Here is a 19184-nt window from a genome sequence, read left to right as displayed (position 1 = left end):
GGATCTGCTTTGGCACTCCTCCTGGATTGGGCCAGTAGGCAGTATCGCCCACTTTAGGAAGCATTACTTAAGCTTTATAGTACACTTAAAAAAAAAAGCAAGAAATATGAGTCCTCTTGCTTTGTCCTTTGAGGTTGTTCTAAGTTTCTTCTAAGTGAGGATCAATTTTTTCTACCTCTTTAAAAAAAATGTTGAATTTTTATAGTGTTGTCTACAGGTTGCGGTGGTTAATAATGACATCTTTTATGACTTAACATTGAAATCCTCTACTCCAGTGGTTCTAAACCATTCTAATGCTGCGACCCTTTAATACATTTTCCTCATGTTGTTCCCCCAACCATAAAATTATTTTTGTTATTACTTAAAACTTTAATTTTGCTACTGTTATGAATTGGGCAACCCCTGTGAAAGGGTCATTTGACCCCCAAAGGGGTCGTGACCCACAGGTTGAGAACTGCTGCAAGTCTAGTCCATTGTGATCCTTGGGTTTTCTGTGCCAACCTGACTCCTGTAGGAGTTTAGCCTATCAGTCAGGTCACAGCTTGATTGGAGGGCGAATGTGATAAATGTTATCCGAGGCATGCCTCTTCCTCTTTCTTCCTGGAAGCAGCCACACACTTACTCTCTGCTTCACCTTCCTGTTGACTCGCCATTGTGAGCCACACTGATGGCAGCCATGCATCCACTGCCATTGTAGATTACTTCTTGATATAAAGCTCTCACATATAAATGAGTGTCCTTGTATTTGTTTCTCTAGTCAGCCTGGCTTAAAACATCCATAAACACAATAGGTCATCATTTCTTTCAGTAATGTTTTATAGTTTACAGTTAAATTTATTTCTAGAGATTTTATGCCTTGTGTCCTTATAGATGAATTTTTTAAAATTCATTTTAAATTGATTTAAGTTTATTTCCAGTTATTCACTGCTGCTATATAGAAACACAGCTGAAATTTGTGTGTACACCAAAACTCATGCCATCTATGACTATGGGTAGTTTTACTTTCTTCCTTTCTGATTTTGGATACCTTTGTTTCCTGTTGTCGCCTAATCCCTGTGGTTGGAACTTCCAGTACAATATTTAATAACCATGATGAAACATGCATTTTTATTGTATGTGAGCGAAGGACTTGAGGGGAAACTGTGGGCAACATGTGTCAATTAGTGGGCTTCACTGTAAGGTGACTGTTGGCTACAGAGTTTATATTTCTCCAGAAAAGGATTCTTCATCCACAGTGGAGGCTGGGAGCTGATTTCTGGCAGTGTAGACTTGGGCTGGGGAAAGGAAGCTGCTAGCCTCATTATTTGGTATGTTGGCTTTCCACTCAATATTTTCAGTCTTTTAGTGTACCTTACTTACCTCATATGTTTTGGGGTGGTTGTTTTTCTGGTTCGGATTGTTTCACCCATCAAATTTCCTGTCTTTTGACGAAGTATAAATGTCCTTTCTAAACTTTCAGTCGTCTCCCTATATCAGTCCTCTGCCCTTCCTCCTATTCTGTGGTACTTGCTACCTCAAAACCAGGCTCTGGGTTCTCCAGGGTGAATTGGCACGCTTCCCATCATTTTCCCTTCCTCATCTGTTCTGCTAAGTCATCTTCCTCTTCTGGTTTCTGCCTTCAACTCTAGTGATTTGGGGCTCCAGATATTTTCTAGGTTCTTTGAAGATGGTGTTTTCATACTATTAGATCTCTCGGGGGAGATATATACCTCGGTCCTTGGTTCCATGCGAGAAAGGATTCAAGCCGAAGCCTGGTTTGTGATCGCAGTGAGTTTATAGAGAATAACAACAGTTTCAGGTTCTACAGTAAATGGAACACAAGCCAGAGTCTGGGCACAGTTGTGGGACTGCAGCTTGACCGCTCCGGACCGCAGCCCAACTTGTTACATTGTGTAGCAGCTGCTGGGAAAGAGCATGCCAGAGCAAAACCTCTGGCTTTTCAGGGGCCCTTTTAGAAGGTGTGCTAGCTACCTAACATTTCCCCCCTGAAGAGATATGGACCCAAATCTTTGGGGTACTGGGCGACGACATCTCTAGCTACTTCCTGCTGACAAAAGGGGCGAAGTGGGGTTTTGGGTCCACACTCTTCCTACTCTGTTGGAAGGGGTTGTCCACTCAAGGCCCAGGATGGATAAGATTGAGGTGGTCCAGGAGATGGTCGTTCTGAAGCTGGCACACTTATTCAGAGGCCTTGGTAACCTGAGAATTTTTTGAAAAACAAACGGACAAACAGGTGAACAGTTTTAGTGAAGCAAGGGTAAGATTGTGATGTGGCAATACCCTTGAAGTTAGGTTAGTGTCACAGGAAATAACTAAAAATCTTAGGACTAACAAGCATGAGTGTTGGTTCACTGTGAACACAGGAACGGGGGTAAAAGTGTTCACAATTTCCCCTTGGAGGGTACAGGGGTTTGGCACTACTGGGTGCAGTGGGATCACTGCTTCATTTATTATACTGAGGTCTTGGGCCAGCTGATAAGACCCATCTTTCTTTTTAACTGGTAATATGAGGGTGTTACAGGAGGAGCTAACAGGGACCAAAAAGTCCATGTTGGAGGAACTTACTAAGAAGGGGTTGTAATCCTTTGATGGCTTCAGGTTTCAAAAGATACTGTCACTGATGGGGAAACTGGGTAGGATCTTTTAGGAAAATCTTTACAGGGGTAGCATACTTAGCTTTGCAGAGGACTCGTGTCCCAAACTTCAGGGGTTATGACTTGTTCCCACGGTTCCTGTGGGGGAATCTGTGGCTCCTCCACTGTGAGGAGCATTTGGAAAGCTGTAGAGGAGGCGTCCTCAAACTATGGCCTGCCAAGGACATTTATCCAGCCTGCTGGGTGTTTTTGCCCCATTTTTTTTTCACTTTAAAATAAGATATGTTCAGTGGGCATAGGAATTTGTTCATAGTTTGTTTTTTTTTTTCCAAAACCATAACCTCGGCCCTCCAACGGGTCTGAGGGACAGTGAACTGGCCTCCTGTTTAAAAAATTTGAGGACCCCTGCTGTAGAGGGACGAGGATGAGGCCCAATGACTACACAGGTGTAGTCAGTATATCTCAGCAGTATATAGACTGTAGGCAGTATATCTCAGCCTAGGAGAGGAGCTGGACATTCAGGGATTACTAGGAAGCTATGAGAAAAATAGAAGTTATCTCATAGGCATTTTAGAGGCTCAGTAAAATGTTTAATTACAGGTTTTCCTGACTCTCCCAGGATGGAGCAAGTGTGGGCCAGGAGGCTGGTGAAGGAGTTAAGGACAGAATAGGTGGCCCCAGTATCTAAAATGAAATTTACTGACCCCACCTGCCACCCTAGGCTCCATACCACTAACAGTTATCTCTTGCTGCTGGCCCATCTGGACCAGACTCCTTCAATCCTCCTCCTTTATCAGCTGCACATTGGCCTGTGGGCACCCTTCCTCCAGGTTTTTTGGCCTTAGGAAAGAGGCCAGCTCAGTGGCCGGTCTGCTTGCAATGGAAACATGGCGTTCGGGGAGGCTTGTTCTGGTTAGGGAAGTTCCTAGCACAATGACCGGTCACCAGCAAATGTAGCAGTTGGTACCTGGTTCAAAGTCTGAGAAACCTAGGAGGCATTCGACAAGAGTCGGTTATTAAGTGCAGCCAGTACCTGGGCATGCTGGATGTCCTTCCTTCTCTCCTCCCAGGCCCGAACCTCCCCTTCCTGCTCCCTATTGTAAAAGGCCATTTTAGCACAAGCAACCATCTCCTCTAGGGTAGCTCCGTTAGATTTCTGCACTAGGTTTTGGAGCTTCTTACGAATGTCTTGTGCAGCCTGTATGAGAAACTTGTCCCTGATTAAGACTTGTCCTTCATAGGATTCTATATCTGTAGCAATATGATTCTTCAGGGCCTCCTTTAGCCATACTAAAAAGCTTACAGGAGACTCTGTAGGTCCCTGGTGAATCACTGTCACTTAGGCATGATTAATGGCCTTTTGCTTACCTGACTTTAGTCCACTTGTTATGCACACCAGGAAATGTTCCCATGCTCACTTGTCCTGAGACTCACTATGATTCCAAGCAGGGTCGGTTAAAGGTACAGCAGTTTCCCCTCTAGAGTACTTTTCATTCATATGTAACTCCTCTGCAAACTTCCTCGCACCTTTGAGCACTCGCTCTTTCTCCAAGTCTGTCATAGTCTGTCTAGTATGACCATTACATCCTTCCAGGTTGAATCATAGGCTGGGTGCTGGAAGTGTTCTGTGTACTGTTCGGGTTTGTTAGAGTAACTGCGTAAGTCATTTTTAATTTGCTTGAGTTCAATTAGAGTAAAGGCTTGTAAATTGCCTGGGGACCAAATTCCCCTGCTGCCTTTACTACGGGTAGAATGTTCAGGGCTATTACAGGGCTGGGGAAATAGTTGCCCCTAAACCTAGGGTCCCTTAGGGGGTCTTGGTGCACTGGGAATGAAGGTCTTTACTGCTCCTGAAAAGGAAATATTCTCTAACATATGGGATCTCCGCCTACTTCCACATCGTTCCACAAAAATGTTCTAGCTGAATCAGGGTTGGAAGGGAAAGGGTACAATTGGCTGGCCACGATTCTTCTTTCTCTAAAAGATATTGTGGCCAAAGAGAGTTGCAGAACGAAATCAACTTCTCTGTCCAGCCTCTCCAGATCAAATCTATCCCAATTAGGATACATCTGAGGGGGCAGTTTCTGTGTATTGAGCTGGTAAGTCCCATCTAGAACACACAAAACAAGGAGGCTATTGAGAGCTTGGTGCCTCGAGGTCAATAATCACAGCTTCAGCGCACACCACTGGGGTACCATGAATCTGAGGCCTCAGTCAGGTGCCCCACCAGAGGGAAGAGGTCAAAGGCCAGTCGCTGCAGCCGACATTAAGTCAAACTGTTTTCTAAGCCACAAGCTTGGAGGTCCACTGCTTGGTGTGGCCCCATGGCCTGTAAAGACGCCTGCCGGCAGGAGCAGACTCTCAAATCTCTGAAGGGAAGGGATGTCTATATGGCAGCTCGGGGAACCTTTAGGGAAATTGGCACTTCTTACTGGAATAGCTTGATGACGGAGCTGTCCCCCCAAATTCCGGAAGCAGCATGAGCGAAAGGCGAAAGTTAACAGTTACTCTGGCTAGGCTTCCGAACATCTTTGGCCTAGGCCTGGGCAATGGAAAACTAGCCGGTAACAAGGAACAAACCCACACTGGTAGAACACTACAGCAGCTTGTTTGAGAACGCTAAAGGGAATGGAGGGGGGAAAGGGAAACATTTGGCTCCCGGGACTAGGCAGGGCTAACTCCTGGACCTAAGTAACCAGCTACCTAGGCACCACCCCTCCACATGTTTGGAGTGGTGGGTGCTATCTTGGCTAGGGTCATGCGCTTCCTTGCCCCACAGCCAAAATGGCAGACACCCACACCCGGTGGCACCGTACTGCCGGGAACAGAGAGTCACGTGGTTGGGAAAATGGCAGCCGCAGCTTGCAGCCTACCCAAAAGTCAGCATGGGGCTAGCCACCAGAGTCCTGCAGAAACCAACAGCATTTACGCGGGTGCACCCAGCCATCTAGCTGGCAGGAGCACAAAGCAGATCACTGAGCCTCGAAAAGGCTTTGGGACTCGAAATCCTCCCACTCTGCAGGCAACAGTGTTCCAGCACCCTCCAGAAATCCAGACTGGGGAAGGCATGCAAGTTCCTGGAAAGGCAGGCACAGAAAGGTAGACGTAAAATGCCTTATACCAGTAAGAATAGGCGAAAAGATGGACACAAAAGGATGGGGCTGCGGTAATACATTATGAGTGTCCCATTGAGTCGGTTCGGGGAGCTATCAGCCTCCACGGTGTTGCGGGATGAGATCAGCCTGGCTTCCTTTCCAGCTATGCGCCATCTCCCCAGGGTGGAGAAGTGAAAAAGAGTCCAAAAGGTGCCCGAAACCCCTAAGACCAGGATGTGTGGGCCCACTCCAGGAAAGTATCTGGAGCTGGCTTACCTTTTATATATCTGAGTCACGGGACCAAATTATGTTTCTCTCTCGGGGAAAAGATATACTTCGATCATTGGCCCCACGCGAGAAAGAATTCACACCGAAGCCTGGTTTGTGATCCCAGTGAGTTGATAGAGAATAGTAGCAGTTTCAGGTTCTATAGTAAATGGAACACAAGCCAGACAGAGTCCGCGGCACAGTTGTGGGACTGCGGCCTAGCCGCTCCGGACCGCAGCCCAGCTTGTTTCATTGTATAGCAGCCAGTGGGAAAGAGCGCCAGAGCAAAACCTCTGACCTTTTCAGGGGCCCCAATGGGAGGTGTTGTCAACAATACTGATCGACCCTATTGGCTGAGTCAAATTCACCTGGCTTAGATGAGCCAATCCATGTGTAGTCCCCACCTAGGTGTACCACCCCTTCCTGGCCAGAAGCTCGAACCTCTGAGCATGCGTAATGGATGCCTCAGTCCCTGTGCTAGCTCCCTAACAATACCTGTTGCTGCTTCTCATTGTTTAGAGGGAACTTCAAAGGAGAGGAGGCAGAAAAGCACCTTACCACCTTCAAACTGCAAAACTCACACCCAACTCTTTTGTTTTTTAAATCATTTTATTGGAGACTTTTACAGCTCTTATCAAAATCTATATATCTATTGTGTCAAGCACATTTGTACATATGTTGCTATCATCATTTTCAAAACATTTTTTCTACTTGAGCCCTTAGTATCAGCTCATCCCCCCGCCCTCATGAACCCTTGATAATGTATTTTTAAACTTTTTTCATGTCTTACACCAACTGTTGTCTCTCTTCACCCATTTTTCTGTCTGTCCCCTTGTGAGGGGTGGCTTATATGTAGATCATTGTGTTCGGTTCCCCCTTTCTTCCCCCACCTGCCCCTTACCCTCCTGGTATCGTTACTCTCATTATTGGTCCTGAGGGGATTATTTGTCCTGGATTCCCAGTGTTGCGAGCTCTGATCTGTACCAGTGTACATGCTCTGGTCTAGCCGGATTTGTAAGGTAGAATTGGGGTCAAGATAGTGGGGGAGCACACCCAACATTTTCAGCTTCAGCAATACCAAATTCCTTATAATTCTCCAAGCACACAGTTCCTCTTCTTGCTAAGTTTTTTTTTTTTTGTCTGCCACCTCAATACCTTTGTTTCACAAAAAAGTAATCGGTTCATCTGGCATTTGGCAGAGAGCAGTTACCATGGAGAAATAACAGGAAATACACTGGAAAATATTTAGAGTAATCATAATCTGCTTAAAGTAGAAATGATAATAAATGCTCAGCAAATATTATTTGAGTGAGCATTGAAGTTGATTATTAATTAGTTGGCCAGAAATTGAGCAAACAGATTCTAATGCTTTTGCAGGGTTGAAGGAAACCGGAGAGACAAAAGCAGCAGGCAGCATGCCCCAAGAGATGAGCTGGAGTAAATACAAACATTTTAAAATGCACCACAGTATCCCAAGGATCACTTTGTGTTGCTCTTTTCTTCTTTATGACAAACACATCAGAATTCTGCCTGGCCAATAGCGACTATAAGATGCATTACTATTTCAGTGATATTAAAATGTTAACAACAAAACATGTGTTTTACAGTAGAAAATCATGTCATCCTGGCACTTAGAACTTTCTCCAGACTTTTTAAAAATTTATAACTATTTTAAATAGTGCCTTCTTATTAAAGCTTTCAGGAAATTTTTTCTTTACATTTCTTTTGCTTAAAGTTAGTAGAGGCAACTTTGTCTTTGTCAACCTTTAACATATACCTGGTTAAAAATTAAGCCTTTTACATCTCACATGCTCTGTTTCAATCTGCACAAATATCCAATGGAAAATTCACCGGCTTTCTGAACAATTAAAGCGTCAAAGCTTATTGGCAAAGTAGGTGTCATCCTAGGAGGACATGTGACGTAAACTGCTAAGACTTTTCCCACCTGTCCTCTATCTTCTTCAGCGTTATCTAATCATATCACCTCATACTTCTCCTGGGAGTGCTTATCTCATGTACATATCCCATTAGTGTCTTTCCTCCTTTCTCTGGGAATGTTTCCACTCCTGGTTGAGGTTAAGTCCTTAACCAGGACTTTGACTCCTACCTCCTTAGGGCCATTCTTTTTTTTTTTTAAACGTTTTATTAGGGGCTCATACAACTCTTTTTTTTTTCCACTTAAGCCCCTTGCATCAGGTCCTCTTTATTTTTCCCCTCCCTCCCCTTTCCCCCCTCCCTCATGTGCCCTTGGTAATTTATACATCGTTATTTTGTCATATCTTACCCTATCCGGAGTCTCCCTTCCCCCCTTCTCTGCTGTCCCTCTCCCAGGAAAGAGGTCACATGTGGATCCTTGTAATCAGTGCCCCTTTCCAACCCACTCACCCTCCACTCTCCCAGCATCGTCCCTCACACCCTTGGTCCTGAAGGTATCATCCACCCTGGATTCCCTGTACCTCCAACCCTCATATGCACCAGTGTACAACCTCTGTCCTATCCAGCCCTGCAAGGTAGAATTCGGATCATGGTAGTTGGGGGGAGGAAGCATCCAGGATCTGGGGGAAAGCTGTGTTCTTCATCCATACTACCTCACACCCTAATTAACCCATCTCCTCTCCTAAACCCCTCTATGAGGGGATCTCCATTGGTCGACACTTGGGCCTTGGGTCTCCACTCTGCACTTCCCCCTTCATTTAATATGATATATATATATATATATACACACATACATATATACATATACACATACATACACACACTTATATCTTTTTTTTTTTTGCATGATGCCTTATACCTGGTCCCTTGGGCACCTCGTGATCGCACTGGCCGGTGTGCTTCTTCCATGTGGGCTTATTTGCTTCTGAGCTAGATGGCTGCTTGTTCACCGCTCATACAACTCTTATCACAGTTCATACATATACATACATCAATTGTATAAAGCACATCTGTACATTCTTTGCCCTAATCATTTTCTTTTCTTTCTTTCTTTTCCCTTTTCTTTTTTTACATTTTATTAGGGACTCATACAACTCTTATCACAATCCATACATATACATACATCAATTGTATAAAGCACATCCATACATTCCCCGCCCCAATCATTCTCAAAGCATTTGCTCTCCACTTAAGCCCTTTGCATCAGGTCCTCTTTTTTTTCCCCCTCCCTCCCTGCTACCCCCTCCCTCATGTGCCCTTGGTAATTTATACATTATTATTTTGTCATATCTTGCCCTATCCGGAGTCTCCCTTCCCCCCCTTCTCTGCCGTCCCTCTCCCAGGGAGGAGGTCACATGTGGATCCTTGTAATCAGTTCCTCCTTTCCAACCCACTCACCCTCCACTCTCCAAGCATCGCCCCTCACACCCTTGGTCCTGAAGGTATCATCCACCCTGGATTCCCTGTGCCTCCAGCCCTCATATGTACCAGTGTACAACCTCTGCCCTATCCAGCCCTACAAGGTAGAATTCGGATCATGGTAGTTGGGGGAAGGAAGCATCCAGGATCTGGGGGAAAGCTGTGCTCTTCATCGGTACTACCTTGCACCCTGACTTACCCATCTCCTCTCCTAAACCCCTCTATGAGGGGATCTCCAGTGGCCGACACTTGGGCCTTGGCTCTCCACTCTGCACTTCCCCCCTCATTCAATGTGGTATATATATATATATTTATATACACACACACACATATTCTTTTTTTTTTTGTATGATGCCTTATACCTGGTCCCTTTGGCCCCTCGTGATCGCACTGGCTGGTGTGCTTCTTCCATGTGGGCTTTTTTGCTTCTGAGCTAGATTAGGGCCATTCTTTTTTGGCCATTATTTACGGCACTACTTTCCTTAAGAGTCCTTGGGTGGCACAAACAGGTTAAGTGCTTGACTGCTGACTGTTCCAGTCTTCCCACAGTGCTTTACAAGAAAGGCCTGGTGATCTTCTTCTGATGATCAGTCACTGAAAACCCAGTGAAGCACAGTTACAGCACATGAGGTCTCCACTAGCCCTGAGCCAGAATCAACGTGGGTTAGTTCATGTAGACTAAAGAAACAAGTTCATAGACACTTGTGTGTAAGAAAGAGCTTTATAAAAAGCACAATTATGTATTGAGAAAACATCCCAGCCCTGTCCCGATCAAGTCCACAAGTCTATTATTGGCCCATATATCTGATACCACACTCTGTAAATTCCTCTTCAGACTAACCCAAACGCAGTGCAGGAAGACCACAAACCAGTGGGTGGAAAGTCTTGTGGATCCAGTGGCAGTGGAAGCATCGTAGTGCTGGCATGGCTCTCCATGTGGCTTCTCCAACTCCAAGGCCCTGGCTGCCATCAGCATAGCTCCATGTGGCTTGTCAACAGGATTATCTCACAGGGAGATGAAGCAGAGAGAGAGCTCACAAGTGCACGTGTGTCCCACCTTTAGGGAGAAAGACAGGAGTTCCCATAATCCTCAGGAGGCTGTGCCCACACAGAGACCGCATGGGCTGTGATCTGATTGAGAGGCTAGACTCCACTACTTCGCAAGCTGACAGATTATGTAACTGCCACACCACTTAATGGAAAAATTAGTCTACTTACACCAAATCTACTTACACTCAGTTATTGAAATTGCACTGGCTGTGGACATTGATAAAATCCAGTGGGTAGCTTTTTTTTCTTTCTCACTATGTGCCTATCCTACTTAAGCAACCTCCATTTCAAAAATCTGTCCTTCAGCCTCTGTGAAATTGCTTTCTCTTAGGTTTCTGGTTACCGCTGTGACACAATCTAAGAGTACTATTCCTCTGTTTAACCCAGAAATGTTAGTTCCCCAACTCTTATCTTCAGCCCTGTGCTCCCCTCACTTTATACACTCACCCTGAATAACCTCATAGAGCGGCAGGCATCCCAGCCCAGCTCTTTCTCCGGATCTCCAGATTTTCAAATTTCACCCAGTCATCACCACTCGGATGTTCTACAGTCCCTTCTCAAACCATATTCAGAACAAAACTCTTTATTCTCTACTCTGACCATCCCCAAAATCCTGTTCCTCCTGTCTTAGGGAGTAGCAATGCTACCCTCCCCAATCAAAAACCTAGATTCTTCCCTCTCACTTTCCCCTCCCCCCACTCTGTGGGTTCTTCCTCGCTGGCTGTCTAAATCATGTTCTTTGTCATTCCTTCAGCCTCCTTGGTTAATAGCCTCACAGATTCTCACCGATGTTGGAATAATGTTAATGCCTCAGTCTGATTCCTCTATCTGGCTTCCACTTGGATGTTGGTGTAAACTCTGTGAATCGTGTCATGTTACTCCTTAGTCCTAAAAACTATGGTAAAAACACAGACTTGTAGACGAAGTTGAGAATCTTTAGTTTAGCACACGAGGCACTTTCTCTTTTGCTCTCCTCCTGCTTGTCTGTGCGCATCCAGAGAAACCCTCTGCAGCTCTGAGCTCAGCGTGCCATGGGAGTCCTTGGAGCCTTCATTGGTATGAGGGGCTTTAGAACGTTCATGTAATAATGAAATGGAAAGATAATGAGCATTTCCATGAACTTTTGAAGCACCTCATATTTTCCCTCTGCCTATAGGGTATTTGCCCCCTCCTTTTTGCCCAACTACCACCTCACTGAATTTTTTTAATTCAATCTTTCAAAACTAGATATATACATTTCTAAATAGATTAAAAGTCATGAAGAAAGGCATTTCATAAATGAACAGGGACATAATGCCTAGTAGGTCCATGACAAGATGTTCAGGCCTACTAACATCAGGAAAATAGACTAAAACAGTGCACTTGCATTTTCCATCTGTCAAAGTAGCAACAATGTAAAGAGTGTTATTCCTCCAAAAGAAGAAGTGATGTTGCCAGTATGTTGTTGTTGTTGCTAGGTGCCACAAGACTCATGACATTCACATGCTCAAGGAAACAAAACTGCCCAGCCCTGCACCACCCTCATGAATGGTTTCAGATTGGACCATTGTGATTCACACGGCTTTGCTTGATGAATTATAGTAACAATAGCTAACATTCATTAAGTATTTTCTGTGATTTAGACATTTTTATTAATAGATTTTATCTTTTAGAGCAGTCTGAGGTTTACAGAAACGGTATAGAGTTCCCATATATTCCTTACTGCACACACATGGCTTCTCCTGTCATTAGCCTCCTGCGTTCGTGTAGGAGCCATGGTGGCATAGTGAGTCAGTGCAAGGTTAGCAGTTGCAAAACCACCCATGGGAGAAAGATGAGGCTTTACCCCCTCAAAGATTTATAGTTTCAAAGAACAATGAGATACCTCCTAACACCCTCAAAGATAGCCCAATTCAAAAAATCAGAAAGCATCAACTGTTAGAGGAGCTGTGGGGAGATAGTAACGCTCATCCACTGCTGGTGGACCTGTAGGTATGTACAGCTACTATGGAAATCGATCTGGCGATTTCTAAAACAGATGGAACTCGAGCTACCATACAACCGAGCAATCCCCCTACTGGGCATACACCCAGAAGAGGCAAGAAACAAACCATGGCCAGTCACCTGTGCTCCAATGTTCATCGTGGCACAGTTCACAATTGCAAGGAGTAGGAAACAACCCAAATTTCCATCAACTGATGAGTGGATTAAAAAACTGTGGTACAAATTTTGAGAATGATGAGGGCAACGAATGTATGAGGGTGCTTTATGCAATTGATGTATGTATGGATTGTGATAAGAGTTGTATGAGCCCCAATAAAATGATTTTAAAAAACTGGTACAGAGAATGTACATTGGTACAGATAGCAACTAGAAACACAGGGAATCCAGGACAGATGACTCCTCCAGGATCAGTGGTGAGACTGGCGATGCCTGGAGGGTGGAGGGAACGTGGGATAGAAAGGGGGAACTGATTACAAGAATCTATGTATAGCCTCCTCCCTGGGGGATGGACAACAGAGAAGAGGGCAGGGGGAGACATCGGACAGTGTAACATATGACAAAATAATAACAATTTATGAGTTATGAAGGGTTCATGATGTAGTGGGGAGGGAGGGGGAAAACAAGCAGCTAATATTAAGGGCTCAAGTGGAAGGCAAATGTTTTGAGAATAATGATGGCAACAAATGTACAAATGCGCTTGACACAATGGATGTATGTATGCATAGTGATAAGACTTGTATGAGCCCCCAATAAAATGATTTAAAAAAAACCTGTGGTACATATATACAATGGAGTACTACGCATCACTAAAAAGCAGTGATGAACATATCATGCACATTGCCACACGGGACGATAGGGAGGAAATCATGCTAAGCAAAATAAGCCAAGCACAAAAGGACAAGTATAACATGAGTCCGCTGAGATAAGCTTTAAAAAAAATGCAAAGGGGGCATAGGGAAAAAGCTACTGTAAACATTCCTAGGGTGAGGACCAGGTAGTATGGCAGAGGCCAGACCAAATCCAGGGATACATATGGTAGACCACTAAAATGGAGGAAGGAAAAAAATTAAAAGTAAATGGGTAGCGGGGGAACAGGGCACTAACCCACCCAAAGGGAGGGCATTGTTTATATCTCCACAGGGAAAAAGGGACCAGATTTCAACCTGGTGCTCCAAGATGTGAATGAACATGCCAGCATGGAGTAGGGAACCAGTGGAGAGCTCTGAGGGGCTGGCCCCAATCCCAACTACGTCAATAGCTGCCCCTCTCGTCAGAAGAACTTATTTCAGAGGACAGCATGGAAGCTGCAGCTGAGGGAGAGGGATATGTCTGAGGAGAGCACATGGGAGCATATGAATGGGGAGGAAGAGAGTGGAGCACATTCTGGCCCACCAACCCTTGAGGATGATATTCCCACTCAGAGCAGCCAATCCACAAAGACCTTATGGCCAGCCCCACTGAGACACGACAACCTTCACTGACCTTTAACCCTACAAGGGACAACACTGGAGACACAGTGTGGGAATGCCGCCTGATCTGATCCCACCACACCAAAGCAAAACACTAAGGGCGTGAAAGAACAGCAAAGGGAACAGAGCAACGAAGTCCCCAGGGTGTACCAAAAATAGACTTTGGGGCCAAGGCTTGGCACCCCATCAGACTCAACCAGCAAACACTCCTAAAGGCCAACAAACAGTCCTTGAACTAACTACAAGCTTTTCTTTTTTGGTTGTTGTTGTTGTGTAGTGTTTTTTGTTTTGTTTTTGTCATTGGATTTTTCTTGTTTTCTTTTGTTTCTTGGTTTTGCTTTATCTTGTTTTTGTGCATGTTATTATCTCTGCAGGTCTGTCTAAATAAGATAGGCTGGATGAGTGATCTGGAGGAGAAAACAACGGGACCAACAGTTCTGGGGGGACATGGGAAAGGGGAGGTGCGGGGGGAAGGAAGTGGTGTTAACAAACTCAGGTACAGGGGAACAACAACTGATCCAAATCGGTGGCGAGGAGGGTATGGGAGGAATGGTAGGGATTTTAATGTAACAGGAATTACTGAAACCCAAATGAAGGCTGAGCATGATAGTGGGACAAGAGGACAGTAAAAGGAAACAGGAAAGAGCTAGGAGGCAAAGGGCATTTCTAGAGGTCTAAATAAAGGCATGTACATATGTAAATATATTTATATATGAAGATGGGGAAACAGATTTATGTGCATATATTTATAGGGTTAGTATTAAGGTAGCAGGTAGACATTGGGCCTCCACTCAAGTACTCCCTCAATGCAAGAATACTTTGTTTTATTAAACTGGCATTGCATAATGCTCACTTTCCCAACATGATTGCTGAAGACAAAGCGGGTCCACAAACAAATGTGGTGAAGAAAGCTGATGGAGCCCAGCTATCAAAAGATATCAAAAGAGTCTAGGGTCTTAAAGGCTTGAAGGTAGACATGCAGCCATCTAGCTCAGAAGCAACAACGCCCACATGGAAGAAGCACACCAGCCTTTTGTGATCACAAGGTGTTGAAGGGATGAGGTATCAGGCATCAAAGAACAAAAAAAATCCTATCATTGTGAATAAGGGGGAGTGTGGAGTGGGGACCCAAAGCCCATGTGTAGGCAATTGGACATCCCCTTACAGAAGGGTCGCGGGGAAGAGACGAGCCAGTCAGGGTGCAGTGTAACAACGATGAAACATACAACTTCCCTCTAGTTCCTAAATGCTTCCTTCCCACCCACTATTATGATCCCAATTCTACCTGGATGTATACTGGTACAGATAGGAACTGGAAACACAGGGAATCCAGGACGGATGATCCCTTCAGGACCAGTGGCGATAACAGGAGGGTGGGGTAGAGAGGGGGAACTGATTACAAGGATTACAAGGATCTACATATAACCTTCTCCCTGGGAGACAAACAACAGATAAGTGAGTGAGGGAGATGTAAGACGTGTAAGATATGACAAAATAATAATTTATAAATTATCAAGGGTTCGTGATGGAGGGAGCAGGGGGGAAATGAGCTGATACCAAGGGCTCGAGTAGAAAGCAAATGTTTTGAGATGATGAGGGTAATGAATGTACAAATGCACTTTATACAATTGACTTATGTATGAATTGTTGTGAGTTGTATGAGCCCCCAGTAAAATGTTTAAAATTTTTAAAAAAGATTTAGTCTCAGGAACCCACAGGGGCAGTTCTACTCTGTCCTGTAAAGTCCCCGTGAGTCGGAATCAGCACAGTGATTGTGCTGATTTTTGAAGTTGCGAGTTCTGCACTTGTGTGCACATTGGTTACAGTTGAACCCAGGTAATATATTATTATAAAGCCCATACTTTACCTTATGGTTTACTCTTTATATAGTCTGTAAGGTTTTTTTTTTAACATTTTATTAGGGGCTCATACAACTCTTGTCACAATCCATACGTACATCAATTGTGTAAAGCACATCTGTACATTCTTTACCCTCATCATTTTCAAGGCATTTGCTCTCCACTTAAGCCCTTTGCATCAGGTCCTCTTTTTTTCCCCTCCCTCCCTACTCCCCACTCCCTCCCATAGGATTTAAAAAATAATACATTTTAATTTTTGTTGTTGAGAACATATAGCAAAACAATACCAATTCACCCACTTCTACATGTACAATTCAGTGTACGTTCTTTCAGTGTGCAACTATTTTTATCCACCTTGTCTGACACTGCCCCCTACGTTTTCTCTCCGATCTTTCAAGTTGGTCTTGTCAGCTTGATCCCAGATAGAGAGGACTTATAAGAGCATAATGCTTGAAGTTCAGTCATCCGTATGCTCAGTATTGGTCGCTGGGCTTCCATTTTTTATGGTCTTATTGCCAAAGAGGCAAATAGCCACACCTTCCATTTCTTTCTCCTGCTCCTAACTCTGCTTCTGTTGTTCCGGGCAAATAGCAGTTCTTGTGCCTTGCAAGATGTAAGACCTTAGGAACTATTCAACAACTTGAAGGTACAAGTTATTTGGGCAATTAACTGGGCTGCCCCTGAAACCACGCCCATGAACCAAACCACCAAATCTTGGAAGCAAATCCCAGATGTTTGGTTATATGTAAGCAGCTATAGCTGTTACTTTAGATTTTTGTTGTTGTTGTTCATTATAAATATTTCTATCAGAGAAATTTTTCCAATTCAATGATTATTAGGTATATAATTTATTGACAACAATTTCATTAATTGGTTATGCAACCCTCCCCTTAATTCAATTTTCCCATCAGTATAAAACAAAATTTGGTACTCTATAAGCAATAACCACCTCCTTTACCCTCTCCCTCTTGGTAACCGCTAATATTGTTATTGTTGTTGTTAGGTGTGTTTGCGTCTGTTTTGCCTCATAGCAACCTTGTGTGCTGCAGAATGAAACACTGCCTGGTCCTGCACCCTCATCAGAACTGTTATGCTTGAGCCCACTGTTACAGCTACTGTGTCAAGCCATCATTGTTACGCTTCTAAAATGTTCTGCTCTTATATTTTTATATCAATGAGATCATACAATATTTACCATTTTGTGAATGACTTTTGTCAACATAATGTCTTCAAGCTCTGAAATAGATATGCTTAATACCTGGTTTACAGGTGAAGCAGGCATGACATGGTTAACCAACTTGTATAAGGTCATATAGCTGACTGTAAAAGACCGAGTTGAAATTCAAACTCATGCCACTTTACTTTCACTCAGAGACGCAGGATAACATTTTGGTTCCAAATCAGATTCTATCTCTCACTGCGAATAGCAGGTTTAGATTCCCTGTCTTGGTCTCCAGCTAGACACTTGGGTGTCAGTTGAATCATGGTCTGATTTAAAATACAGAATTTGACACGCCAGGTCTGAACTAAACATCAGGGAATTGATTTTCACTTCTTTGTCCTTTTTTAAAAACTCAAATCATTTTAGACTGTGAACGTCTCACTGATCGTTGGTGGCGCTCCACGTAGTCTGGCATTCGTGTTTCTGCTCTCTACTGCCCATTTACTTTGAAAATGTCAACTCAGAGGCCTAAATTTTTAATCAGTTCTTTAGAACAGAATTAAAACTCAGGTTTTCAGTTGTACTAGCTACATTTAAGACAGAGTATTTGAAGAGAGAAAATAAATAACTGGGGAGTTCAGAGGGAATTTCAGATACTAAAACCAAGTAAAACAATAATTACAACAGTATACTACTGGAACATAAACATTAATCATTAGATCTAAACTGCCAGAAAGTATATTTTAAGTAATAAAAGAATTCAACTCAAGAAAAGGTTTTCTATGAATTAACTGATTTCTACATTCACCAAGTCTCTAATACCTAACTGGGCAAAGGACATAAGTAGACAATTTGCTAAAAAGAAAACAAGATAGATAAGCACATTTTTTAGCTCCAAGGAAACACAAATGAAAACAATAAAATATTATTTCTCATAAATTAAATGGATAACTTTTTATTTTTTTACTGCAAGACCACTTGCATTAGTTTTTAACAAATTGCCCTTTTACTGAATTGTCCTTGATTTTTCTATTCGATAATGCCCTCCATTCTGTTCATCATGTTGACTTGACTTTCAAAACACATCCAGCATGTTTGTGTTGGGCTTCCCAGTTTGTGATGCACAAGAAGGGTGGAGGCACAGTGATAATAACGGATACAAGGGTTGGTAGGGGACACAGGGTTGGGGAGTAGGTGACAGGGGATTGCAGGAATAAAAAATGAAGGAGGGAGGGGAGGGAGCACTAGAGCTAATGGTTTGCACAACTCATTTTAAAGGCAATTTAACCAGGGGTGGGGAGGACGTTCTAAAACTGATATGGTAATGATTGTACATTTCTTCCTTATATGATTGAAGTATTGAATTGTATGATATGTAAATTGTGTGCCAATAAAACTTTTAAAAAATACATCCAGCAACTACTGTTTATATGTCTGCCCTGTTGCTCAGCCAAGCCACCCAGTCTTGACCTAGTTTATTGTAGCTTGAAACTTGTTTTCCTGCTTCTCATCTTGCAATTCCAAAGTCCCCTCTGAACAAAACAGCCAAAATTATCCATTTACACCTCTCATTCCTCCGCTCAGGGTCCATCAGTTGTTTCTGAACATACTCAGAATAGAAGTCAAACTCATCTCATCTCTCTCGAGTGCGTAGTTCCTGCTTCAGCTACATTCTCCTGCCTTCTTTTCCTGACCTCATCTCCTACAACTGTGCTTCCTGGCTTTCTCAGCTCTACTTTGTAGCTTCTTGTCAGCCTTCTAGTAAATCAGATGTGCTGCCACCTCCTTTGCATGTATGGCTGCTCTGCCTGAGATATATTACCTGAAAACACTTCCTTGACCTGCTCTCTGAATTTTGCATCTCTTCATTGAGATGCACTGATATCTTTATGAAACAGCACCTTCACATCTCTCTAAATCCTTAGCCTGCTTCATTTTTCTTCATAGCACTAGCCCCATCTGGTATCTGTTGACTTACATGTTTCTCTTTCTCTAACGAGATTACGAGCTCCGTAAGATAGGGACTTTGTTTTAATCTCTGCTTAGAACAGTCCCTAGCACATGGTAGGCACTTTGTATTTGGTCACAGAATGAATTGATAGAACCTACCTCTGCCCTTTTTTTAATGGATAGCAACTACAAAGTGTTTTTAAAACGAAGCATTGCTTCGAGAAGAGAATAACTACATTTTGTCTGCTGGATTAAGAGAAAGAAGTGTCTATAGGGGACAAGATCTGAGAGGATGGGATGAAGGCTGTCCTTCTTCTCAGAGGAAAAGAAGATGATGGGACAGTGATTTTCAAGCGTAGAGGAAGGTGTAGAATCAGCAGCAAGTATTGTGTGTTGGCAGT

The 19184-nt window shown here is 43.5% G+C and overlaps 1 protein-coding gene across 5 annotated transcripts in view; it reads left to right on the top strand.

The window, feature by feature from the left end:
- Nucleotides 1–19184, top strand: part of PPP2R3A (protein phosphatase 2 regulatory subunit B''alpha) — a 202596-nt gene that overhangs the window by 35310 nt on the left and 148102 nt on the right. The window lies entirely within an intron of this gene.

This window comes from Tenrec ecaudatus, chromosome 4, assembly GCF_050624435.1.
Source record: "Tenrec ecaudatus isolate mTenEca1 chromosome 4, mTenEca1.hap1, whole genome shotgun sequence".
Classification (NCBI taxonomy): Eukaryota; Metazoa; Chordata; class Mammalia; order Afrosoricida; family Tenrecidae; genus Tenrec; species Tenrec ecaudatus.
This window is presented reverse-complemented; position numbering and strand designations above follow the sequence as displayed.